Source organism: Canis lupus, chromosome 15 (assembly GCF_003254725.2).
Source record: "Canis lupus dingo isolate Sandy chromosome 15, ASM325472v2, whole genome shotgun sequence".
Classification (NCBI taxonomy): Eukaryota; Metazoa; Chordata; class Mammalia; order Carnivora; family Canidae; genus Canis; species Canis lupus.
The window spans coordinates 2,195,484-2,222,278 of record NC_064257.1 but is presented as its reverse complement, the minus strand read 5'-3'; the positions used below and the strand labels follow the sequence as shown (position 1 = coordinate 2,222,278).

At 50.2% G+C, this 26,795-nt stretch overlaps 1 long non-coding RNA gene across 4 annotated transcripts; it reads left to right on the top strand.

The window, feature by feature from the left end:
* The first annotated feature begins 1,497 nt into the window (after positions 1 to 1,497).
* LOC112642289 (uncharacterized) lies at positions 1,498 to 26,555 on the top strand. Of its 4 annotated transcripts, XR_004805080.2 has the most exons (6): positions 15,288 to 15,835; positions 16,786 to 16,916; positions 18,451 to 18,498; positions 22,247 to 22,359; positions 23,561 to 23,709; positions 25,448 to 26,555. It is a non-coding gene; the product is annotated as an uncharacterized LOC112642289 (long non-coding RNA). The 4 variants fall into 4 exon arrangements; XR_003125132.3 differs by lacking the exon at positions 15,288 to 15,835 and adding an exon at positions 1,498 to 1,554 and having other exon boundaries at positions 23,561 to 26,555; XR_003125131.3 differs by having other exon boundaries at positions 15,274 to 15,835; positions 23,561 to 26,555.
* Positions 26,556 to 26,795: the final 240 nt, after the last annotated feature.

Below are 26,795 nucleotides of genomic sequence, written 5' to 3'. Positions count from 1 at the left end.
TCTAGGCTCTTCCTGGCATGGCCTCACCTGGCTACTGCCAAGAACCCAGCAGTGACCAAGTTCTTGGCAGGCACCCCCGCCTTTGGAGGGGACTGCTTCACTGGGAGTTCCTGGTAAAATGAAGGGTTCCTGGAAAGGCCTCCGGTAACAGGCAGTCACTACCCCACTGGACTTGGGGATCACCCAGTCTCCCAGCCTCCCCCGCTCCACCGCCCCCAACCCCTCCAGGTAAGGATGGAAGGTACGGTGGCTTGCTCAAGGTCATACATGAGGGGGTGGGACAGGTGGGATTGACCACCCCTGCCCCTGGGCACTGACTCATGGCAGCTGCTGTGGGAAAGCCACTGCCAGTCTTTCAGCCTTGTCTTTCCCACCCAGGCAATGGGTAGGATCGCTCCGGCCTATCTGCCTGGGCCTGGAGCCAGGGGACGGGGAAAAAGCTGAACGCAGCGCATCACCAGGGCGCCTCGCCCTGTTCCGGTGCCAGCAGCTCACACGGGGCATCCCGCCCGCGGGCAGAGCCTCTCCGGTTCTCAGGGGGCCAGGCCAGGCTCCCAGGCCGCTCAAATCCCCGCGCCCGCACACGCAGGGTGACCACCGGCTCCCTTTGCCCAGGACTACCTCCGCTTGAGCAGTCCCCGTCCTGCATCCTGGGAACCCCTTGGTCCTGGGCAAACTGGGACAGCTGCTCCCCGGGGCCCCAACACCAAGGTCAAGTTCACTGCATTCAAAAATGTTCTAAGCGAAAAAAAAAAATGTTCTAAGCGAATACAATCCACGAAGTCAGGAACAAATGAGCAACAGTTGGGTCCGGGAGGCGGGGGAGGTGACTGCTGTCCTCCTGTTACAGAGGAGAAACTGAGGCCCAGAGCGCTTCAGCTTTCAGGTTGCTCATCCTTTCTTTTCACCGACACCAGGTTTCCTCTAAACTGTCCCCTGAGTCTTTTGAGCTGGTCCCTGGGGTGGGAGCTGCGGGGCAAAGAAGAGGTGGTCAGTGAATTCCACCCCTCCTCAGTTTGGGGGTGGAGGGGACGCTGAGATGGCCCCTGGCGGGGCGGGCCAGGGGAGGCTGCTGTGTTTGCAGAGCCTCGAGGCCCCTGCTGGGCCCGGCGGCTTCTGAGCTCACTGCCGCACCCTGGGCTCTGCCGTCACTCGGTCTTCAGTTTCCTCGTCCGTCAAGGGGGCATGAAACACAAACGTGCGGCTCCTCGCGTGGCTGTTGCAGGTTCAATGAGATCACGCATCGAAAGCGCTTCACATTCGTGCCTGGCCCGGGGGCAGCGCCCCAGAAATGCCAGCTGCTACCATTTTTCTTCCTCGGGGTCACAGGCACGAAGGGTGTATCCCCCGCGTGGCGGCGCGGACCCCGTCGCTTCTCTGTGCCTCAGTCTCCACGCCTGTAGAATGGGGTTTTGCCCGCCTTCGGGGTTGTGGGTATTCGCGCTGGGGCTGGCACAGGACGGCCACCGAGGCCATCCGCCTCGCCCCCCTGAGCTGGGTCCCGCCGAGCGCCGAGCGCCGTTGCCCGCGATGCGGAGGACGCGGCGGTGGAAGGTGAGCGGATGCGCGGGGCGGGTGCGTGGAGGGCCGCCCGGGTTGGCGCCAGGGCACCTCCCGGCTCTGCCCGCCCGGGGCGCGGGGCGCGGGGCGCGGGGCGCGGGCGCGGGGCGCGGGCGGATGGGAGGGGCCGCGAGCGCGCGGGCGACGGGGCGGCTCCGCGGCCTCCCGGGCCCCCGCCCCGGGCCGAGGCCCCGGCCGTTCCCACGCTCGGCCTGGGCCGGGGGCGTTCTCGGGCGGCGTGGCCGCGCGGGCCTCGGCGGCGGAGGCCGGGCTGTAATTAGCGTAATTGCGCGGCTCCCCGCGGGCGGCAGCTCCGGACCCCGCTGGGCCGCGCCGGCGCGGGGGGGGGGGCGGGGGGGGGGAGAGGGCAGGGTCAGGTAGAGGAGGGGGGAGGGGGGAGGAGGAGGGACAGGGAGCCAGGGGCCGGGGGCTCCCCCCGACGCAGCGCGACCCGAGGAGGGGCTGGGGGACGGGGTGGGGGCGTGCAGGGCCCGGGGGCTCCCCCCACCGCGGCGCGGCCGGAGGAGGGGCTGGGGGGGCTGGAGGCGCTGGGGGGGAGACGCGGGAAGGGGCGACCGCCAGCCTCCACCGAGCCGGCCGGGAGAGGGGGCTCCGACACGGATCCTGATCCGCCCAGCAGTGTGACAGGTGCGCGTTCGAGGCCCAGAGGGGTGAAGCGACTGTGCCCAAGGTGACGCGGCGGGCGGGTGCGCCTGTGCCTCAGAGAGGAGGGAAGTGAAGACTCCGTGCGCGGCCAATGCTCCTTGGCTCCCGGAGTACCTGGAGTCTACTGCACCTTGCCTTCCAACCCTAAAGCCCATCCCTGATCCTTCGGTTCTTGGCAGCCCTGCTCATAACCCCAGATCCTTACCACTGATACAAACCACACGGAATCCTTCTGGAAAAGGCAGGTTAAAAAGAAACAATCCATTTCAAGCTCTCATCTCCTATCCTAAAACCAACCCAAACTTTAACCTAGCTCACACCTAACTCCCGAGTTAATCTTGACCTTGGCCCCCTGCCCAACTCTCCAACCTTCTCTCCCCACCACTGTTCCCACCCCCCCCACCTCCAAGTAGCCTCCTTTGAAGGTCTGCTAAAGTCTCCTGAAGCTTATTTCAAAGCCTCTGGACCTTTGTACATGCTGTGGCCCCCCCAATTGGAACATCCTTCTCCTGGGGCCACTGGGTGACCTCTCACCTGTCACATCAATGGTAAGCCGTTTGGGTTTCCACTCCCCACCCGTGCTATCTTTTCCCCTGGCCAGGCTTTCCAGAGACTCTGAGATCTCAGAGGATAGGGTTCAAGTCAGCTGGAAGTAGAAATTGGGAGGAAAAACAATTAATTGCCTGTGACTAATTGAATGAATGAGCAAGTAAGGAAGCGAATGAATGAGGAATGAATGAGTGAATGAGTTATTGAATAAGCAAGTGAAGAGCTATCCTGAGCCTGAATCCTTAACTCTCTCCTTAGCCCTGACTCCTTTCCTGAGAAGGGAATGACTGAAAGACCAAGGGAGTCCCCCTCTTCCCGCAAGGAGCTCCAGATTGTTCATTCTATGTATGTGTGCACATGTGCGTGTACGCGTTGGCGCCCAGGACTTTGAATCAGATAAGCCTGGGGCCCACTCCTGGCCATCGTGTTTATCAGCTGGGTGACCTGGGCAAGTGACTTCACCTCTCTGGGCCTCCATTTGCTGGTCTAGCAATAAAACCCTCCATGGAGAATGCCCCTGCCCCCTACCCCCACCCTGACTCTTTGCCTGTGGCAGGGTCAGTGTTTGGTGCCACAAGAACACAGTCCTTGAAGGCAAGTGACACCAGCGAGGGTAGACAGCTGGGCTGCAGGGAAGGGAGACAGCCCCCTGGGTGGGGTGGGAGGCTTCACAGAAGATGTGAGAATCAGTCAGTTTGCTGCTGGGCAAGTCCTGGCAGAGGCAGCTGCTTGTTCAAAGACACCAAGCGGGGAACAAAGGTTGCTCTATTATTGCTGGAGGACAAAGTGGGAGGTGGGGGGTGGTGGCAGAGATTGGGGCTGGTGAGGGTGGTAGTGTCTGGATCAGGAAAAGCCTTGAGGGGCCTTTGGCTGCCGAACTGTATCTTGGAGGCAATAGGGAGCCATTGCAGATGTGAGCAGGGAGGGATGGTTAGATCTGGGCTAAAGCAAGATCACACTGAGCAGCAATGTGGAGGACAGCATGGAGGTGACCATGGTGGGAAGCAGGGACGTGTTGAGTGCCTACTATGTGCCAGGCACCGTTCTAAATGCTTATCTCTTTTAATTCATTTGACCCCCCAACACCCATACACAGTAGGTGCTCTTGGAATCTTCTAGAAATACCACCTGGAGATTAAAGTCTCCCATGTTTCCATCTCCAGCCTGCACCTCCGCACCGTTGGACCCATATGCCTAATAGTCCACAGGTTTCTCTGCTGGACCTCTAACTAGAACCCTCACCTTCCCATGTCTGAAAACTCTCTTCCCAAAGCTGCTCCTCTCAGCCTTCCCCATCTCAGTAAATGGCAGTATCATCCTTGAAGTTGCTCAGGCTAAAATATTGGAAGTCATCCTTGTCCACCCTCTCCCCGCCTTTCCCCCAGTCCTTATATCCCACCCATCTGTGGGTCTTGTGCATCCTGACTTCGGCACATGTCCTCGGTCTGAGCACGTCCCTACTGCGGCCAGCTGGGCTGAGCCCCGTTTCTTGCCTGGATTACTGCTGGTGGCCCCGTTTCTGACGGGTCTCGGGGCCTTCCACCAACCCCCGGCCCTGGCTCCTCCAGCTGATTCTTCACACAGCAGCCAGTATGACCTTCAAATAGAAAGTCTGATTGGGAGGAACCGGGGGGGGGGGGGGGGGAGTCAGTGGTTGAGCATCTGCCTTCGGCTCAGGGGGTGATCCTGGGGTCCTAGGATCGAGTCCCACATCGGGCTCCCCGCAGGGAGCCTGCTTCTCCCTCTGCCTGTGTCTCTGCCTCTCTCTCTCTGTGTCTGTCATGAATGAATGAATGAATGAATGAATGAATGAATGAATAAATAAATAATTGAAAGAAAGAAAGTCCAATGGGGTTCCTGCTCTGCTCAGATCTGTCCCTTCAAAGTCAAGGTGGCAACAAATAGACAAATAGCAGGGAGTCCCTCTCTGCCCAGCTTCGTTTAGGATTTCTTCCCTACTCCACCCCTGTCACTCTACTCCAGCCACACCAACTTCTTTGCCAGTCCTCCAACACGCCAAGTACCTGTTCCCCTCAGAATTCTGCAGTCGCTCTTCCCTCCAGGTGGAATGCCATCTCCCCAGGTGCCCATGTGGTTTACTCCTTCGGATTTCTGCTCGACCATGACCTTCTCAGTGGGATCTATTAATGGGACATTAGTTGCCCTATTTAAAGTCAAAACCTTCTTCCCCCCTATGCAGGTGTTCCCTATCCCTTTCCCTGTGTGTTTATAGCACATATCACCATAGGAAACATTTTATATATATATGTATATGTGTATATATGTGTATATATACATAAAAAATATATACATATATATTGTTTATACATGTGTATACATTGTATTTGTATATTTGTATACATATTTGTATATACAAATATATATTTTTATATATACACATATACACACATATATGTATATGTGTATATATAAAAATATATATACACATGTATATGTGTGTATATATAAGTATGTTATATATTAAATGTATACATATATGTATATATGTATATATACATTATATATACACTATTATATAAATACATTATATATAATATAGAATATACATATTATATATACTTTATATATGTATATGTGTATATATAAATATATATATTGTTGTTGTTTATTGCCTTGCTCTCCTTCTGTCCCCACTCCCCCAAACTAGAATATAAGCTCCACGAGGACAGGGATTTTTGTTTATTTGCTTCACTGCCGTACCCCCAGAGCCTAGAATTTTATATGCGGCCAAATAAATTGTTTTGAACGTCAAATTGGAATCTCCACTTTACAGGTGAAGAAACTGAGGCCCAAAGGGGTTAAGTAGTTTGCTTGACATCGCACATTAGTAAGTGACTGGGCTGGGATGAGGAGACCAGAATCTGAGCAGTGATAGCAGAGAGAGGGGACTGGAGGATGGATGACAACAGAGGCTTCCAGATGGGCTCGGGTGATGGGGCCAGAGCCTGTGAACTGACTGCTGTACTGGCAGGGAAACCTGATATTGTGGGACCGCTCAGGGTTGACATGAAGGTTAAACTAGTCTGGAATTGACAACACATTGTATAGATAGCAAAAAAAAAAAAAAAAAAAAAAAGATTTTTCTTGCAAAGCTATCCCATGAATTTTTAATTCCCGGCAATTGTCCTGTCCTTCTTCACCCTTGACACGGAGGCATCTACTGCTTCTTAGCGGAGGCAGATTCAGCAGCTGACAAGAACCTAATCCTCAGCCTGACTTTTTAAGTGGATATTTTGAAAGAGTAGAACAGACATAGAGTTTCAGAATCCAGAATTTCAGAGTTTAAAGAGCGACACCCTTGGGAGGGATAGAGAATTTTTCTAAATGTCTCCCCCCCACCCCCAAACCCGTCTCAACTTCCTTTTACATGTTAAGACCTGGAATCTGGCCAAACGGAGCACAGACTTTTCACTCTGAGCCCTGGAAGAAGGGAAAGTATGAGGTATGGCAGTGATTCTCAAATTTGAGTGTGCATCACGATCACCTGCTGGGTTTAGTCCAATGTGGATAGGTGGTCCCAGCCCCAGTAACTCCCACATTGGTCAGGCCTGAGAATTTGCATGCCACAAGTTCCCAGGTGATGTTGACCACATGTCAGGGGTGCTCTTAGCCACCACACACAGCAGCCTGTGGAGCTCACCCCTTCCAGGATGCAGGTATGGAGAGGGGAAGGCAACAGAGGGTTTCCAGGACCCCAGGAGATAGGGGTGTATAAATGCTTGGGAGGACTGTGGGCCAGAGAGAGCTGGGGTCAAAGGAGAGGGTGTGGAAGCTGTGACCAGGAGCAGTCACAGGGCAGTGGGTGCCTGGGTACCTGGCCCGAGGACCAGTGGGATGTATGCATCAGCACAGCTATAGAGGGCGGACACCCAAGAGAAGAGATGGGCCTGGGGGCATCTGTGGGACCACAGACCCCCTTCCCACCCTGAGGTTACTCAGGCCTTCCCTCCATCTTCCCTCTCTGATGTTACCCACGAGAAGGAAAAAAGGGAGTGAAAAATCCTGAAAGATTGAGCATTTTATCCTAAAGAAGCCAAGTGAACCCAGAATAGCACAGTTTAGAATTTCTTGCCAAAACTCTATTGATTAATCCTTCTGCTCCTGTGAGGGCACGGGGACGTGGCCCCACAGCTGCAACAAGGTGGTTAAGAACACAGGCTGTGGAGTCACTTAGTGGCGATGCAGCCCTGGGTGGGAGACGCTTTCCGAGTGCAGGCTGAAGACGGAAATGTCCTCCACTTAGGGGATTGAGAGGTTTCAGAGAAATCTTGCGTGTGGTAGAATGTGCAGAGCCAGGGCCTGGCACAGAGTAAAGATGCAATAAATGGTACTTACTGTTATTATGGGTTGAAAAGATTCTTTCTCTCCAATTTGCCCTTCTCTTTTCCTCCTTCCTCAAACGCTTTCTGGCACCTCCTATGCTCTGAATTAGATTTTGCCCTACAAGGAGGAATCAGGCAGCTGAGACAGTCACAGACTGTGGGCTGAATGCTATGTTGGGGTATACCCAGGACACTGGGGGATCAGAAGAAGCCTCCTGGGGGCACCAGGGTGGCTCAGCAGGTGAGCATCTGCCTTCAGTTCAGGTCGTGATCCCAGGGTCCCGGGATCGAGTCCCACATTAGGTTCCCTGTGGGGAGCCTGCATCTCCCTCTGCCCCTCTCTGTGTGTTTCTCATGAATAAATGAATGAATGAATGAATGAATAAATAAATAAATAAATAAATGACAAGGCTTCCTGGAGGATGGGAGGGATAGCTTATTTAGCTCGGTTTGTAGAAGCTGGTGACAAATCAAAAAAAGATGTTTTAAAGAATAATAATCCTTGGGAAGGAAAAGTAAAAATGATAAATTCCTCCCTTAGGGTTCAGAAATACATTTCTAATGTACAGCAGTTTATAATGGGAGGCAGGAGAGCACAGTAGATAGAAATGACTTGGAATCTAGATTTTGAGGTTTAACAAACTGAGTGGCCTTGGGCCAGTTACTTAATCCCTCTGATCCTCAGTTTTCCTTATCTGTCAAATGAGACTAAAGATGCCTATGTGATCCATGGGTCAGCCATCGGGATCAAAGGAGGGCAGCCCAGGCAAGGAAACTGGGATGTATTTATTTGCTCATCAACTCCAAGTTCAGGTCAGGAAGGTGGGTCAGGGCAGTTTCCTCTCCACCTGCACCCAAAGCAAGGCTGCCGCTTGGCATTCTGGATCTTGATGAACCAATGATCATCTATCTTCTCCACTAGCCTAGGTGCTGCTTGGAGACTGATCCCAGCTGTTCAGGGTGTCCACTTTGGAAAATAAATAGTTTGGCATCATAAATAGAGCTGAAGACCACCTGCCTTTTATTTTTTATTTTTTTTATTATTTTTTTAAAATTTATTTTATGATAGTCACAGAGAGAGAGAGGCAGAGACACAGGCAGAGGGAGAAGCAGGCTCCATGCAGGGAGCCCGATGTGGGACTCGATCCCGGGTCTCCAGGATCGCGCCCTGGGCCAAAGGCAGGTGCCAAACCGCTGCGCCACCCAGGGATCCCCCACCTGCCTTTTAACATGGGTTCCTTGATATTTAGAGAAACCCCCGCATTGGGAGGTATGTACGGAAATGTTCATAGCAGCATGTTCATAACAGCAACAAACAAACAAACAAACAAACAAACAAACAAAAAACAACCCTGGAACATCCCAAATATCCACCAGGAGAAGAATGCATGAATGATTGTGGTGTGTCCTACAGTGGAACGGAACACAGCAGTGAAAACAAATGACTGGCAGCTCATGACGTCCAGGAGCCTGAGGATGATAATGTTGAACACAAAAAGCAAGTCGCAGCAGGATTCACTCACTATGATCCCTACCTACAGTTCACAAATAGGCAAAAGTATGTGGGGTTTTTTTGTGTGTGTGATAGAAACACATATGGGAATATAATTTTTAGGATAAGGAATGACAAACACAATTCAGAATAGTGGTTTCTTCTGTCCTGAAGGAGGGAAGGCCCCAGGGCAGGAAGGACACGTGGGTAGCAGAAAGGTGGCTGGGTAGGCGGAGGGGTGCAGGAGTCACCTCCGCTCCCTCACCTTTATGGTCTATATGTGCATTATAAAATTTTTTTCTGTACTTACACAATACTTAATACAACAGGGCAAAATCTCAACTAAGAAGCTCCACAGGGAGGGACCCATGGGGGCAGGGAGGATACAAATGGCTCAGAAGAGGAGCCCCTGGGGCTGCAGGACTGTGGGTCTCTAGGACCTGCTCGTGGAGAGTGGGGCATGTCTCCCTCTCCAGGACTTTTCCCATCGTGGTGTTTCCAGGATCCATTATCATCACAGGACTCAGATTTCCCTTCCCAAGTCCCTCCATGCAGGAAACATAGGGCCCCAGGTTAGGGAGGGAAGAAAACAGATGTTCACCCGCTGATGAAGAGGCTTCTGAGTTCTACATCAGGGTCCTGTGGATTTTCTTGCTTTCGGGGCATCACGGGACCATCGGAAAGAGTCAACAAGATGAGGCCTGGAGAGCCCCCAAATGGAGCTCTGGTGCCCAGCAAGTGCTCAATAAATTTCAATTCAGAGAAAGGAAATAGGCCTTAGTTGGATTCCCTGCTCCCTGCAGGGGGGGGCCTTAGAGGTGGGGCCAGAAGAATCCTTGGGATCCTGGCTCCTCTGGCTGGGAAAGCCAAGTTCAAGTCACCAGATTTTATTTACAGTGCCTGTCACCCATTCACCGAGGGGGGCATTTGACAGGATGAGCACTGGGTGTTATTCTGTATGTTGGCAAATTGAACACCAATAAAAAATAAATTTATTATTTTAAAAAAAAGATTTTATTTACAAAGCTCCTCAAGAGCTCAGCAGCCTGGCATAGTTGAGATAGGGGGCATATTCTATGGGAGTGTTCCCTTGTGGTTGGGGAACCTCTCTGGTGGGAGGTTTCGGGTGGCACCCAGCCTCAGGTGCTCCCCTCTGGGAGCTGCAGCCTTTCTCACACAGGGAGCCTGGTTCTGGATTCCAGAGGGGGTGTGGTGGGGGGTCGGAATCAGGAGCAGCTGCCAGCACTCAGGGCTCTAACAGAGGAAACCCCGACTCCCCGCAGCCGTGGGCCCTGGGCAGGTCCCCTTCTCCTTCCGTGAGTCTCAGATTCCTCAGTGGTGAAGTGGGTGTTGAAATGCCCTCCTCACAGGGCAGCTGTGAGGGATGAGAATGGCTATAAAGTGCTGAGGACAGTGGCCCCCCCAGTCCCGGGGCTGGAGCCTGGTTTCTTCCTCTTCCTCCTTCTCCTCCTCTTCCTCCTCCTTCTCCTCTTCCTCCTCCTCCTCCTCCTCCTCCTCCTCCTCTTCTTCTTCTTCTTCTTCAAAATATTTTATTTATTTATTCAGGAGAGACACAGAGAGAGGCAGAGACATGGGCAGAGGGAGAAGCAGGCTCCCTGCGGGGAGCTCAATGCGGGGACTTGATCCCAGGACCCCAGGATCATGATCTGAGCCAAAGGCAGCTCAACTGCTGAGCCACCCAGGTGTCCCCGAGCCTGGAGGTTTCTTGATCAGAGCCAATGAGGGGGCTCAGACTCTGACCCTTGAACCTCCCTCTCTCCCCCTCCTCCATCATCTGTCCTGCCCTCCCCCTTCCCTTCCCCCCACCACCCCTCAGCTTCTATCTCTCCTTCCCCTGTCTCTCCCTGCTCTCATCTCCTCCAGTTTAGTGGCCTTCAGGGACATACCTTTGTCCTCCTAGGGGCCCCACCCTGCCAACAGGAGGTTTTGAGACTGAATGTTCCCGGGGCTGGGTGCAGTGAGATGAGCTTCTCCACCACTGGCTTGATGCCCACGCCCTGCCCGTGCCACTCCTGGTCAAGGTTACCCTCACTCCACCTAACCGTGGCCCGGCCAAGGCCTGTGCCTGGCTGACTTTGAAGCATGTTGACTTGGGCTATGGGTGCCAGCCAACTAATTGCTTCTGCTGTGGTCCATCCCATGTTTCTCTGTGCCAGCCCGTTGAGTTTCCTGGTCCACAGGCAAACATCAGGCTGTAAGCACTCCTACAGGGGTTATGTGAGGCCCAAATGAGCTGACGCATGCGAAGGGCTTAGAACACAGCCAGGGTCGTGTCAGTGACAGCTGTTAGGCAGCTTCTTCCATATTCTGTCATAAAGCTGCATGTAGTTCTGAGTCACCTTGATAAGAATCAAAGCTCCTCACTCGATTTCTGGAATTAAGTCAATCGCAGATGGAGAATTCCTTGGATTCAAGGGAGGCCAGATGCCGAGATGAGACCCTGTGATACCGTCACCAACACCCTCTACGTGTCTTCTTCCCCCCAAGGAAACCATGACAATTTGCCAGGGTGAATGTACTTGGGGGAGAGGGAAAAATCCAGATCTTTGGGATATCTGAGTCCTGAGTTTAATATAGTCCCTGGGGACACAGGGCCACTGTAAGGGAGCCCGGTCTTCTCACCACCCCACCACCATGCTGCTCCCTGATGACACCATGCTGATGAGATTCAGTGACACTCTAGGTCACCTGTTAAGATATATGCATGCCTGGGTAGGAGATGCAGACCACAGACATTCAGGGGCTGGTACCTCGTGATGCTTCCGGAAATCTAGAAGTACCTTGTGATGCTTCTGGAAACATGTCAAGTTTGCTGCATTGTGACCGCCCGCCTCCCCTGTCAAAGAAGGAGCACGGCATTTGGTGGGCCTATGGAATTTGGTGGCATGGTTTTCCATATTTGGGTAAGTTATTCCTACCCGTTTGCCAAGTTATCCACAAGGCTTCCCCTTGGAGTAGGGCCCAGAGGAAGAGAAGTTTCCAGGTGGCGTAGGCTGTGGCGCAGGCAGCTGAGGCAGATGGGTCTATTGACTCAGCACACACGGTGGTGCTCAATGAGGGTGAGCGTGTTAGGATGTGGTGTGGGATCCTATGGCAAGCCCTGGTTGGAAGAATCACAGGGAAGGCGCTTGGTTGTTGTGTTGTTGTTTCAAACAGTACTACTGAGGTATTACATCCGCGCTGAATAAAATGGCGTGTATTTAATGTGTGGAATCATAGAAGTTTTGATTCATGTGTGTACTGTGAAACCATCACCATAACCAAGCAAATGAACAAATTCATTACCCCCAAAAGATCCCTCCTGCCCTTCTGTAATCCCTCCCTCCAGCCTTTTTCTCTGTCCCCAGGCAACTACCAATGCATTTTCCAATTTTGAAACGTTTATTAAAATGGGATCACCCAGTCAGTACCCTTTAGGTCTGGCTTTTTTTTCCACTCAGGATAATTATGTGTAGATTTCTCCAACTGGTTGCGGCCCCTTCTTTTTTTCTTACTGCATAGTATCCTTTGTATGGATATACCAGGTTGCTTACCCACTTGTCTGCTGATGGACAGTTGGGTTTCCAGCTTTTGGCTCTTATATTTAAAGCTGCTTGGGCAGCCCGAGTGGCTCAGTGGTTTAGCACCACCTTCAGCCCAGGGCCTGATCCTGGAGCCTCAGGATCGAGTCCCACATCCCATGTCGGGCTCCCTGTGGGGATCCTGCTTCTCCCTCTGCCTGTGTCTCTGCCTCTCTCTGTGTCTCTCATGAATAAATAAATAAAATCTTAAAAAAATAAAAAAATTAATAAAAAAATAAAGCTGCTCGTGAACATTCAGGTATAAATCTCGTATGGACATATTCCTTGGAACTGGAATGATCAGGTCATATGGTAGGTAGATGTTTACATTTTTATTAAATGGCCAAACTGTTGCCCAAAGTGGTTATAGCATCTTATATGCCCAGAAGTGTTGTAGGGGAGTCGCAGTACCTCCTCATCTCTACTAACCCTTGCTATAGGTCAGTCTTTTTAGCTTTACCCACTCTGACATGTCCTGGCATCTCACTGTGGATTTAATTTGTATTCCCCTAATGACTAATAATGTTGGGTATCTTTTATGTGCTTGTTTGTGATCCATATATCTTATTTGGGGAAGTGTCTCCTCAAATAGTTTGTCCATTTTTTTTTTTTTTAAGTAGGCTCCATGCCCAGTGTGAAGCCCAATGCAGGGCTCTAACTCATGACCATGAAATGTCCACAATAGCCAAACTGTGGAAGGAGCCTCGGTGTCCATCGAAAGATGAATGGATAAAGAAGATGTGGTTTATGTATACAATGGAATATTCCTCAGCTATTAGAAATGACAAATACCCACCATTTGCTTCAACGTGGATGGAACTGGAGGGTATTATGCTGAGTGAAGTAAGTCAATCGGAGAAGGACAAACATTATATGTTCTCATTCATTGGGGGAATATAAATAATAGTGAAAGGGAATAGAAGGGAAGGGAGAAGAAATGTGTGGGAAATATCAGAAAGGGAGACAGAACATAAAGACTCCTAACTCTGGGAAATGAACTAGGGGTGGTGGAAGGGGAGGAGGGCGGGGGGTGGGGGTGACTGGGTGACGGGCACTGAGGGGGGCACTTGACGGGATGAGCACTGGGTGTTATTCTGTATGTTGGCAAATTGAACACCAATAAAAAATAAATTTATTATTAAAAAAAAGATCTGAGGTGAGATCAAGAGTCAGACACTTAATTAAGTTTTGAATCCTTTATAATTTTGAATCCAAGTTCTTTATTGACTGTATCATTTGCAAATATTTTCTCTTAGGCTGTAGACTGTCTTTTTCATTCTCCTAAGAGTGTATTTCAGAGAGCAGACACTTTTATTGTTTAGGAAGTCCAGTTTATTGATTTCTTTCTTTTATGGATTATGCTTTTGGTGTTGTAGCTATGAAATTGTTGCCTAAGCCAGGACCACAGAATTTTCCCCTATGTTTCTTCTATATATTTTATATACATTTATATACATTTAGGTGCATGAATCTACTTTGAGTTACTTTTTACTTGTGATGCAAATGGTAGATTGGAGGGTATGTGTATGTGTGTGAGTGAGGGTGGGTATGTGTGTTTTAACGTACGGATGAGCACTTGTTCTAGCACCATATGTGGAAAAGACTATCTTTTCTCCATGGATGTCTTGTGTATCTTTCTCAAAAATTGGTTGTATTTATATGTGTATTTTTGGACTCTATGTTCTGCTCTAATAGTGCATTTGTCTGGCTTTACACCGATACCACACTATCTCGATTACTGTGGCTTACTTTGAAATGAAGACATAACTGATACCTTTATCATACCTTTTTTTATGAAAAAAAGGGAAATCTTTGTGTATGCATATATGTGTGTGTATATATTTTTTTTAATTCATTTTTTCGAATAGGTACACTTGCTAAGAAAGAACTTTTATTTCCCTCAGAAAGTGAGTGCTTACATGCAGCTTTCCCTGGCCCCACCCTTTCCCATCTCTAGGTGCTGTTGATCAAGGCCGAGGGAGATAGAACTAACACCTCCCATCCTCTAGAGACAGTATTTTTAAAAATATGTCTTGAGATCACACTTAGCTTTGTAGTGAGCTTACTGTTGATTCATTTAAAGCTTGCTATCAACTAAGATTTCTTTTTCTGTCCAAAATGATCCTGCTAAGCCAGATCAAGTCAAACCCTCTGTAGTGAGCAATGTGCATGTTATAATACATGATTTTTGATTAATCATTATGTGTCAAGCCTCATGCTAGGTATTTTACATTAATAAGTTATTATTATGGCTACCACATACTGAACACTTTTAGTATGTGTCAGACATTGTGCCACACATTTGTTTTTAATGCTATGGGAATTTATTGGCTAATGGAACTTAAATGTCTAGGAATTGTAGGGCTTCAGGCACAGTTTGATCAGGCCTCAAGCTCTGAATATTTGCATACTTCATTCAAGCCTTACAACAACCATTTTATTAGTCCCACCTTTTTGTTGAAGACCCTGTGGCTTTTAGAAATGACATCACTTTCCCAAGGTCATCAGCCAGAAGAGACATCAAGGTCTCGAGGAACAAATGAACAAATTTCTGTCAGTGGCACCACAGGCCTCCCAGTCACCCAGGCCTGAAGCCCAACCAGCCCGACACCTGGGTGCTCATAAGCTCTGCTGATTCTCCCTGAAGGGTCCCCCTGACTTCTTAGTCTGGGCTTCCCAGCCCTCCCCAGGTTGGCCTGAGCCCACTCAGTTGCGTCCTGGGGACCCCTCCTCCTGCTGGCCTGCACTCTCCACTGCGTAGGTGGTAAGTTGACAGATAAGTGAGGAATGGGACCTGGATCTGCCTGTCTCCAAAGCGGGGCTATTCCCTCTGTGCTCTTGGGAGAAAAGTCTTGTGCATGAGTAGTCTGGGGCCAGTCCTCCAGCCCGGGCATGATGACCCCTGTGTAAAGGACTTTTAAAGTTATAACGCACCGATCACATGTAAGGGTGGGGGTCAGTACTGTCACGATTGCACGACTGCCACTGCCTGGCTTGCCAAATCTAATTTGGGAGGCCGTAGACTGGCTTCACTGTATCCGTGATTGATTTGATTACATGAAACAGAAGCCCGCTCCAGCTCCTTTAAGCACCAAGTGTAATTCAGTATGAGGAGTCAGGGCTATCTCACAGATCTCAAGGGCAGGCGGGTCACACAAGGACCTCACTCCTGGGGCTGGCAAGCCATCAGGGTGGAAAGCTCTCTGGGACTGCCCAGCTTCTACCCTCCAGCCGCCCCCGCTTTTCTCAGCCCACTGGCTTCCTTCCTTTCTCTTAGATGAGCATTCTAAGCAGGTCTCCTCTGCGCCTATCCGTTACCTTGCCTGGCCTTGGCCTGGGCCTCACTGTCTGGGCTCTCCTCATCCTAATTGTAAAGTTTGGGAATGTGATTGGCCCAGCCTGGCCCCTGGAGTGGTTCCCTCTGAGGCAGGTGCCCGCCTCTGGCCAGTCAGCTGGATGAGGAGGAGCTGATGCCTAAATGGGCCTCAGTCACCTTCCCGGCCCACGCTGGGGTCAAGTAGACACGGACTAAGCAGGTACCCAAGAAGGAGCCTACGTCCCTTTGGCCTGTCCTGGGGATGAGGAGGAGGCCAGCTGGGTCATTTTTCTGCCTCACCATTTCTCAGTGCCAAGCATCATCAAGGGTAAGATTAATCTATCAGAGATCCCAGCGCCTCCGGAAACTCCAGAAGATTCTGGGAAGTGAAGTATGTATGGCTTGTGCTTTGGGGGCTGTTTCAGGCTCCTGGGGACTTGCCTACTTGTTTTTCTTAGTCCCTGAAGGGTGGCTTACAGACCAATCCCGAGGGATTTCCTGTCTTGCCTCCTGAGTCACTGCCCAGAAACATGACAGATAAACCTGTGGCTTTTGACCAGTTACTTCTCCCGCTGATCCCATCTGGTCTCTGTGTTTTTCTTTGCTGGGTGTGGCTCTTTGAACCATAGACTTCTAGAAGGTCAGGACTGGAAGGCCATTGCATCCAAATGCCATCCACCTCTCAAATAGGGAAATTGAGACACAGAAGAGGAGAGGTGAATAAATGCAAAGACACCCAAGGGTGGTCCGGGAGGGGATTTCAGCGAGTGTGTGAACAAACATGATGTTGCTCTCACGGCTGTGTTTAAAAAAACTCCACGATTGCCTGGGCTATGGCTAAAGTCACTGAAGTAAAATAAAGACAAACATGAAATAAATAAGTTTGTAATTTATTTATTTTTAAAGATTTATTTATTTATTTATTCATGAGAGACACAGAGAGAGAGGCAGAGACACAGGCAGAGGGAGAAGCAGGCTCCATGCAGGGAGCCCGATGTGGGACTTGATCCTGGACCCCGGGATCACACTCCGAGCCAAAGGCAGATGCTCAACCTGATGAGCCACCCAGGAGTCCCTAAGTTTGTAATTTTTATTGGAGAAGGCAAAGCTGTTTGCCTTGGCACTATGGCATGAGTGAAGTTTAGGAAACACTGCATTGATGAATAAGTGAGTGAACGAACAGATGAATGAATGAATGCATGGATAATGGACAACAGTGGACTCTTGGGTTTCATTTCCTTATAGACTCAGAATCACTGCCCAGTTCTTGCCTTTTAGGTCAAAGGCACCAGCCTAGCCTCGCAGGTACCGTGCCTCTTACCATATGGGACAACACTGTTTACCATGCTGGTCTCACTGCTCAGATCAACAAATTCTAGCTTCGGGGGCAACTGACTCTACCTTCCAAGGTGGGTGTCTTAGGGTCTGGTGGCCCAGCTGCTTTGGGGGATTTGTCCTTAATCTTATAGCAGGGAGGGTCTTGAGGAACCAGATGGGGTCTTTGGCTTCCCCTCGGGATCCCTAAATGCCAGCTCTCCTTCTTGGCAAAACCCTGGGCCTGAGCCAGGCCTGAGTAATGGAGGGGAAACCACCCTGGATGGAAGTGGGAAGGCCTAAGTGACCTTGGGCAAGTCCCTACCCTCCTGCACTGGTCTCAGATGCTTCCTCTGATAAACAGAGTTTAACTCCACTTCATCGGTCTGTTCACCCAATAAACCATCTACTGAACTCCAACTACATTCCTGGCATTTGCTTGGCACATGGGCAGACAAACAGAGGACTCAGACTCAGCGCCTCGAATAACCTGGTCAGGTGGGCTGGGGGAGAAGGAACGTAGTTTGGTTCCGTGCCAGGTGGCGTGGACAACCCCCACCAGACCTGGGATCCCCAGAGCGTGTCTGTCCAGGGAGAGGAATACGTGATTGACTTGGCAAGATTACAGGGCTGCACCCAGAAAGGTGTTGGACCTTGAAGTGAAGGGCAGCCCTGGCCCAGCTCCAGACTGGAATCAAGCAGATCCGGGTTTCAGTCCCTAGCAAACACCAATCAGAGCCAGTAGTTTCATTCTCTAGGCCTCAAGTGTCTCCTGTTATCAAAGGAGGATGATGCCCCCAAGCTCCTTAGGACTTAGGAGGTCCCATGAGATGGTAGAAATATGGCAAGAGCGTGGCACAAAGGCTGGCACATAGCATGTGTGGGCCCATCGTCCAAGCAGGCGCTGGAGGAGCCGGATGCCTGCCCCTCCTCTGGGACAGGACACACCCGCCCCTTGCCTCCCTTGGCTGCCTCCCAGGGGCAGGCTTTCTGGCTAAGGCCCTCCCATCTCTTGAAGATTTGCCCCAGCTCTCTCTTGATCCCATAAGTGCTATGGTGGGCTTTCCTCCTCCCAGGCTACAGCCCTTCCCACCCCGGACCTCTCTACTTTCCCCAATCTGACAGTGACCTTCGTATGTGCCTGAGCCAGGGAGGAGACCGGCAGGGCTGGAGCCCCGGGGTGGGGGGGACCCCTCTGCGGGGAGAGCCTGGCAGGCTGCAGATTCCTCCAGCAGTGGGGCGGCACTGGAGCTGCCTCCTCTTGCCCTACAGCTTGCGGAGGACAGAGTGATACCCTTCCTCCGTCTCGGAGGCAGGACTGGCTGGCTTCCTAGAAGGCTCCAGGACAGGCCCAGCGTCAGACGCACCCAGGGGAGGCAGGAGGAACCTGCTGGTGGTGGGAGCACACGGCGTCCTGGAACTCCAGGGCAGCAGTGCAAGGACAGGTTCGCCCACATTCTTGGCAGGCCCCGGGGATTGCAAAGCACTTTCTGTTTTTGTCACCATCTGCCAGTCCCTTACTCTGCCAAGGCCACAGTGCATCAGGCTTTGCAGAGCACCCAGCCCATCCAACTGTAGTCTGCGTTCTTTACAGCGTGACAGATGCGTATCCCTGGCTCTGTTTTACAGATGAGGAAACTGAGGCCCCAAGAGGAAGAATCACACGTGCAAACTCAGGTGGGCTGATGGAAAGGGATTAACATTTCATCCAGAACATGCTACACGCCGGCCCCGTTCTGTACAAGCACCATGCCTCCTTTCACCAGCCCAGCAAGATGCCCTGTTCATGTTTTCCCCATTGACAGACGAGCAGACCAAAACCCAAACTGGTGAAGGCGCATGCTTGGGGTCCCAGAACTAGTAAGCCCAGAGCCAGGATGTGAACGTCGCTCTGCCGGGCTCCAGGTCCCGTTGTGCTCATCTCCCCTCCACGGTAAAGGCAAGGAAGTGGAGACCCAGAAAGGCTCCAGCTGGGCCAAGGTCGCACCGCTGGCAAGTGGCGAAGCTTGCTTTCCACCCGGATCTACCTCCAGAACCCCTGCCTTTCCCGTGAAACTATATTGTCTCAATAACTTGTTTTGTGAGTAACTGGCTGATAGCAAATGGCCACAAATATGACTCAAAGATATAAAGACCCAGGACAGAAAGGAACATGAGGTTTTTAAAAAAATATTTTATTTTTTTATTCTTGAGAAACACCGAGAGAGAGAGGCAGAGACAGAGGCAGAGGGAGAAGCAGGCTCCATGCAGGGAGCCCTATGTGGGACTCGATCCCAGGACCCCGGGATCACGACCTGAGCCCAAGGCAGATGCTCAACCGCTGAGCCACCCAGGTGCCCCAGGACGTCCTTGTTTTTAAGAAATACATATTGAAGGATTTAGGGGTAAAGAGGTAGCGTGTCTGTAACTTTTAACTGTTTCAGAAAAACCTATAGATGCCCTGCAGAAAAACACACAGAAGGGTAAAGCAGAAGTGTTAAAATGTTAACATTTGGGGAATTGGGGTGAAGGGTATCTTGGAATTCTTTGCACTATTCTTGTAATTTTTCTACAAATGATGTCAGAAGCACGAAGCAAGTGTAAATTAAAAAAAAATGATTCTTGTTCGGGGCGGGGGAGAAAGTCGATTCAGGATCCAAACTCTCTCTCGGAATTACTCCCTCTCTTGGTGGAGGCCGCTCCCCACCCCTCCAGATGACATCTGCTAGCAGAGCCTTCTGGGACACCTGGGGCCTTGGGCTTGGACTTGCCAGCTCTGCCCTGTTGGGTCTCCGGTGTCAGCTTCACTCCCCATCACTTCTCTGCTGGCATAACCGGTCCAGCCTGGCTCTGGGTCCTGAGTGTGCGTGGCTCCCGAGCAGTCAAGGCCTCTGATGTCCAGGCTGTCCCCTCCGAGCCCTTCTCATCCTGACCCCAAGCCTCTCACCATCCATGTCTTATCAATGCTTGGATACGCCCCCACTGGAAACTTCTGATGCTTACCATGACCCACAAAGGCCTTGGGGGAGTCTGGCCCTCTAGGCGTCAGTCCCATAGGGAAAATGGAAATCACACTGGGTGTTTTAAGAGAGAAATCTTAATACTAGGACTTGGCCTGACAGTATTGGACAAGCGGAAAAGCAAACGGTGAGCTGTCTGAGGCGTAATTGCAGGAAACAGAGCTGCTCCTCGGGATGGGAGGACAGAGGGAGAAGCTGAGATTATTAGAACCTAGAGACTGGAGCCCCGACCCTGGTGAGGGCACACCTGTGGCAGGTGCTGCAGCTGCCAGCCGGGCCACAGGGAGGCTGCTTCTGGGAAGGTGAAGACCAGTTGTTTCTGGGTCTAGTTGCCAGGGTGAAGGGCTGTTGGGTGGTGATGTTGCCCCAAAGGACTAGCCAGCAAAACCTCAAGTCCTCTGCCCTGCATCCCGTCTTGTGCCCCTATGGACACAACCTACCATGGAAACGTGTCTCAAGACAGAAGAGAAGAGGTGGGTTTGGGGTTAAGAGCTAACAGTGTCATGGGAAGGGGTGGCAAGGGGGGGTGTCACTGGGCAGAGAGACTGTGAGGTCCTCTCCCTAGATACACCTCACTGTCGTTGCCCCAGCACGGCTCCCACGTCCCTCTATGAGGGGACGTCCCCTCCAGCACCAGGAGGAAGCCTCTCGGCCCTGGGGTCGGCTTCCACGGGGTGTTCACCCTGGGCAGAAGATTCGAGAAGCAGGCTCCAGCCTCCAATCCCACGCTCTTGCTCTTCTCAACCCAGACAGGAAGAGCTCCCTGTCTGACTTGAGAGGAACGGCCTACTGTCTGCCTAGAGGGAAACTTTCATGCGCTGGGTCGACCAAGTTTTATTTGAAGTTTTACACGAACGTTTACTTAAAGAGAAGATTTTAGAGTTCTGGAAAAAAATTTTTTTTTCTCTCCTATGTATGTTGACTCTTGCAATTGAATGCCTGGCCCTTCAAAGCAATTTTGCTTCGGACTCTTTCAAGAGTCCAATTTGACATTCAGCGGCGAACAATGACTTCTTTCTCCAAGCCTGTTCTCCACCACCCCCTCAGACAATGAGTGAAGGGCCATTAAACAGCAAGAAACATTTGGGCGAAGAAAAAAAAAAACCCTCAATTTAAAAATTCCCAATATTATCCTGCTCCAATAACACAAATTGAGTACTAACTATGCGCTTGGCGCCACGCTGAGCACGACAGCCAGCATCCTATTTGTCCTCTCAACAACCCTCTGGGGAAAGTACAAAGGTTTCTATGACTTCAGAGCCTGAGTTTTTTTTCCCCCACTGTGCTCCACCGCCCTTCTGGGGCCAGTTCTATCCTTTCACCTTATGGAAAAACAGAGACGAGGAAGGGGCTGAGCAGACCAGTAATGAACACAGGTTCTGGAACAGTTCAGCCTTGGGCAAGTCCCTGAACCTCACTTTATATGAAGTGGGGGCGTTGTAAGGATTTGAAGATAACCCATGGGAAGTTTTTTGGCACAGGCCTTACCAAACAACAGGTATGTGATAAATGGCAATACCGTTTCTACTGCTACTGGTAAAAACAATAATAAACAATGTTTACGGACTGGTTTTTAGGTCTGGCACAGGGCTGAGCACTTTACATGTGTTACATGTGTTAATTATTATTTTTTTAAAGATTTTATTTATTTATTCATGAGAGAGAGAGAGAGAGAGAGAGGCAGAGACACAGGCAGAGGGAGAAGTAGGCCCCATGCAAGGAGCCTGGTGTGGGACTCGATCCCGGGTCTCCAGGATCAGATCTTGGGCTGAAGGCAGTGCTGAGCCGCTGAGCCACCCGGGCTGCCCCTTTGTTCATTATTTTAATGCCCATGATCTTCCTCCATTCATGCTGGGATGCTCTCCCTCCATCTGCCCAGCCCGATTGGGAAACCTCACAGTTTCCGTGTTGTTCGAGCTGGGTGCCCTTCCCCCGGCCTGTGCATCCATTGGGATGGTTGGAGACGTCTATGCAGCCCATGGTGTTTTGTCAGTGGTCTTCCTTTCATTCAGCTCTCTGCGGGTTGTGTCGACGGCAGTTCCCAGTCTTCGTGAGGATGACCCCTTCTGTTATGTAAATGAGAAATCTGAAGGCTTTGTGATTTTGTTATTCCTTTGGTCATTTTTTTTTTTTTGGTCCTATTATTTTAGATTTAGCCAAGAGTCACCAGAATGGTACAGAGAGTTCACCAGCTTCCCTGAATGTGACATCATGTTTCATATCCATGGCACATCCATCAAAACTAAGACATTGATGTTGGACAACGCTACTAACTACAGATTTTATTTGGATTTCACCAGTTTTTCCACTAGTGTCTCTTCTCGGTTCCAGGATCCCATTGAGGTTCCCGCACTGCATTTGGTCACCACCATGTCTCCTTAGGCTCTTTCACTCTGTGACCGTTTCTTTCTTTGTTTGTGTTTTAGGACCCTGGCTTTCGAAGAGCACTGGTCGGGTCTGCCGTAGGATGCTCCTGAGGCTTTGTTCCAGGTTTCTCATGATTAGACCCAGGTTGTGGATTAAGGAGAATGTCACAGAGGTGGGGTGGCCTTCTTGCGTGCTATCCGGGGGTATATGATAGCTACCTGTCTTGTTGCTGCCGATGTTAACCTTAATCACTTGGCTAGTGTAATGTCTGCCAGGTTTCTCCACTGTAAAATTGCTATTTTTTTCTTTTTTTCTTTTCCATACTCTAGAAGTGAGTCACTAAGTCTGGTCCTGGGAGTGGGGAGGTTGAGTAAGAATTAAGCTTTGCTTCCCAGAGGGAAAAGTATCAAAGAATCTATGGACATCTTTTTTTTTTTTTTTTTAAGATGTATGTTTTTATTCATGAGAGAGAGAGAGAGAGGCAGAGACACAGGCAGAGGAAGAAGCAGGATCCATGCAGGGAGCCCAGTGTGGGACTCGATCCTGGATCCCAGGATCACCTCCTGAGCAGAAGGCAGACAGACGCTCAACTGCTGAGCCACCCAGCTGTCCCTAAGGACATCTTTTAAAGCCTCTATGGTGATTAACATTTTAAGATCCTTTTGAGGCTAGGCAGATATTTTATTTCTCCTTAAAATTTCCCCTACTGTTGCACATGCATCAGTGACCTTGCCTGTGGCAGTTAGCTACGTGCTGTAGAAGAATACTTTTAACATAAAAAAAAAAAAAAAACCCACCATGGTATCCATTGTTTGTGAAAATTTATAATGTCAATAAGCTATTGTGAAATCAGTTTTTATACTGTATAAACCACAATAAAATCTACACAGTCTAGCTGGATTTAAAACATATTGTATTCATGGGTGACTCAGAGTTGGGACCCACCACTGAGGCCACATTGGTTTGGAATTATTGAAATACTTCTGCCCTCATTGGTAAATACTGACTGCTTCCACCCTATTCCAAGTCCCACCCTCCCTGAGTCTTTGGTGATTTCTCCTCATGTCTCCACAGTTAAAAAAAAAAAAAAATCTAAACTCTCCAGACATTTCAGTTATGAGTACACATTGAAATTTGCTATAATCTCACTGCAAGGGGAAAAGTCTCCAGCAGGGCAATTAGAAGATTCACCCAAGGGAGAGACATTTTGTGGGCAAAGAAAAAGACTAGAATAATTTTTGTTAGATTAGTGAGAAAAAGAGAATATTGCCTAATGGTCAGTAAAGCGGGAGCATGGGCTTTGGAAATGAGTTTGGGGATGATTTTATGGATTTGACACCATTCCGCAACTGAAGCGCTCATTTTTGCCACAGGACTGGAGCCCTCCTCACCCTTCATCCCCAGCTCGCGGCTCGGAACCTTCCATTCTGTGCTGGACTGACTCGGAAATACTTTGAAGAGAACGCAAGTTTTGCATATATACACAAGACCTGTTGAATAATCAGCCTGCAGTACACTTCAGGTACAGTTTGATCCGCCTCAGAGAAAGCGGGCTTTTGATCCAAAAAAGAGCTAGTTTTGAAAACCAGTATAAAATAAAAGTCCTGGAATAGTCTAGCATCTGACAATTTACCAAGCCTCACTTTTTATAAATTAGGGGTGTTTTGAGGATTTGAGATAACGGAGGGGAAGTTTTTAGCACTGTGCCTGAAAAATAATTTGATAAATGGGAAGGCTCTTCATAACAATGATAAATATCCATTGACCAGTTACTATGTCAGGCACAGGGCTCAACAGTTTACATGTATTATTTATTTTAATCCCCACAATAACTATGAGTTAGATGCTTTTAGTATCACCCCCACTTTACAGGTGATGAAATCCAGTCTCAGAGAATTCAAAAAACACATCTCAAGTTCACACAGAAAGTTGATGGAGCTGAGGTTCAAGCCCAGGCAGCCCGACATCAATGGCTCCATGATAAACACACAGCACGCACGGGTGCTCACTAATCCCTGGCAATAGCTCGAAAGCCTTCCAGAATTCTATAGCCCTCAGGTTGGGAGCTTCTGCTGCAGACTACACAGAGACCTTTGGCTTTTTATGAAATATTTCTGACATCAGCAGGCTTTGGTACTTATTTTTATAACTTTATAGCGAGAGGAAGACAGATAAAAAGGCACAGAGATTCACGCAGTTACCCAGAACAAACATGGAATAAGACACTTGGCAGGCAGAGTGTAACTGTTTAGAAACAGTCATTGGGCAATGCTTCACCCCACAAACACTGTCTTGGGGTGCCCATTGGAGAATGACTATCCAGTCATCCATTTTTTAAAAAGATCTTATTTTATTTGAGAGAGAGAGAGAGTCAGTGAAAGAGAGAAAAAAAAAAAAAAAAAAAAAACCACGAGCGGAGGGTAGGGCAGAGGGGGAAGCAGACTCCCCGCTGAGCAGGGAGCCCAATGCGCACTTGATTCCAGGACCCTGGGATCATGACCCGAGCCAAAGGCAGACGCTTAACCATCTGAGCCACCCAGGTGCCCCAGTCACCATTTCTTAGATCTCACAAAACTTCCTAAAAAGTCTGAAGGGAACAAACCACGTGCAACCCTCCCCACAAACAACAACAAAAATGGGGCTTCTCCTTAATAAAAATAAAAGTGGGGGGTGATCTGCTGAAAACTGTTTTCTGCTTTAGCATAAAAGATGCCAAAAATTTCCTCTGGTCTCTCCTCCAGAGGGTAAGAAGGGATGGAAGGGCTTTCCTCCAGGACCCACCCCTGGTCCACCCCCACAGGTGAACTGTTTTGAGTTTCTAAGTTCTGGCCGTGCTTCGGGGCAATTCAACATCTCTTCTAAAAGGAGTTACCCGGATATTTGGGACCTGGGACTGAGAATGAAGCGCTGGCTCCAACAGTGGGTGACCTGGGACCCTAACAGGCAAGGCCCACAGGTGACTGGGCCCTGTCTGGTTGGTGTAGGGGGAGTGGTGCCCACAGCCCCTCACTGCTTGGGGCAGGGGCAGGAGAGCCCCTGGGCAGCTGGAGTGCAGCATCAGAGTGGCAGGACAGAGGCATCACATGACCGCCTCTAGACTTTGAAACTCTTGTCCCCACCTTGGGAGTTAAAGTCAAGTAGGTTCACTTCTCTCAGATTTTAGAAGCTTCGGCTATTCTTGAAAGGCCCAAAGTGGTCAGAGTGGCAGGGGGGTAAGGCACGGCCCACAAGAGGTGATCCTGGGCTCTCTGCTCATCCAGGTGCTCGAGTCAGCAGGTGCTTGAGACCGTTTATATTCAACTTGGATAAAACATTTTAATACCCTGCGAGTTTGTTCCCAGTTTCAGAAGTATACAATGGCCTCCTGCCACATCCACCCCGCCACCACCTCCAGGGGAGGATGAGTGCTGGAATGGGGACTTGGCAAGACTCAGCACTCCTGGTCACCGAGTTTTTCTGGTCCCCATCACCCATCCGTGCTTAATTCACGGGAACCCACAAAGCCCCTTTGTGTGGGGCCAGCCGGAGCCTGGGCAGTTGGAAGGGCCTGGGCTGGCGCTGTCCTCGGAGTTAGCAGACAGAGGTACATCTACTGATGAGGCTGAAGCCAGAAAAAACAGGTCTAGGAGGAAAAATAACCTGCCACCAAAAAGCGCCAGTCTTATGGAAGAGGAGTATCGCATTTGACGATCACTCAGGCAACACAACGGGACTTTCATTATTCATTGTTTCAAGACAAAAGATCTTTCTGTTCTGCTTCATACTGAACCATTTTTAAATTACCTGGAGATGGAAACCAGTTTTGAGAGCCCTAGGAACAACGTCTGTTGGTAGCTTGCACCCACCTGTAACCAGGGCTTAGCTCTTCAGCCAAGACGGCCAAGGCTAATCCAAATCCCTCAAGAAGGCACAGCGAATAAAGCCAATTTTGCTGAAGATTTCACCGGAAGATGGAAGACAGGGTGGCATTGGGCACCCCAGAGCACAACTTACACAAATGCTGATCAGACTCCTCCTACCCCAGAAATTTCCATCTTCGCTTCTGGCTTCCGTCTCCTGTTGCCCCCTCGCCCCTGCCCAGCACCCAACTCCCTGGTCCTCATCTTCCCTTCTCCTCACCCCCCACCTCTCCCCAGCTCCCCAACCCCCAACCCCCCTCCCCCGCCTCTCGGCAGAGCAATGTAGAGATGGCCTGGCTCCCCCCACTGTGCCAGCATCACCCCTCCCAGCAAATAGAAGCCCCTCTTTCCGGAGCTTGAGCATCTACTCTCCTTGGTTTGGGTTGTGGGGCACATAGAGAAATAATTTCTCCCTGTTATGGAAGCTTTTTCTATTCCCTTTGACATCAGTAAACAAAAATACCATTTATCCGTCTGCCAAATCTTCGAACATGAACTCAGTCTGTAGAATTCCAAGGCAGAAGACAGTGGTGAGAGAGGCAAGGCTGGAGAATCAAGTGACAATGCGCTTCTGCGGGGCGGGCTCCCGGCTTTGGTCTGGTGGCCTGGCTTCAGCCTCGGGTGGGGCCTCATTCAGCTGTGTCCCAGGACTGGCACCTGGTCAGGTGTCAACAAATGTTTGATGGGCAAATGCTCTCGGGTACGCCAC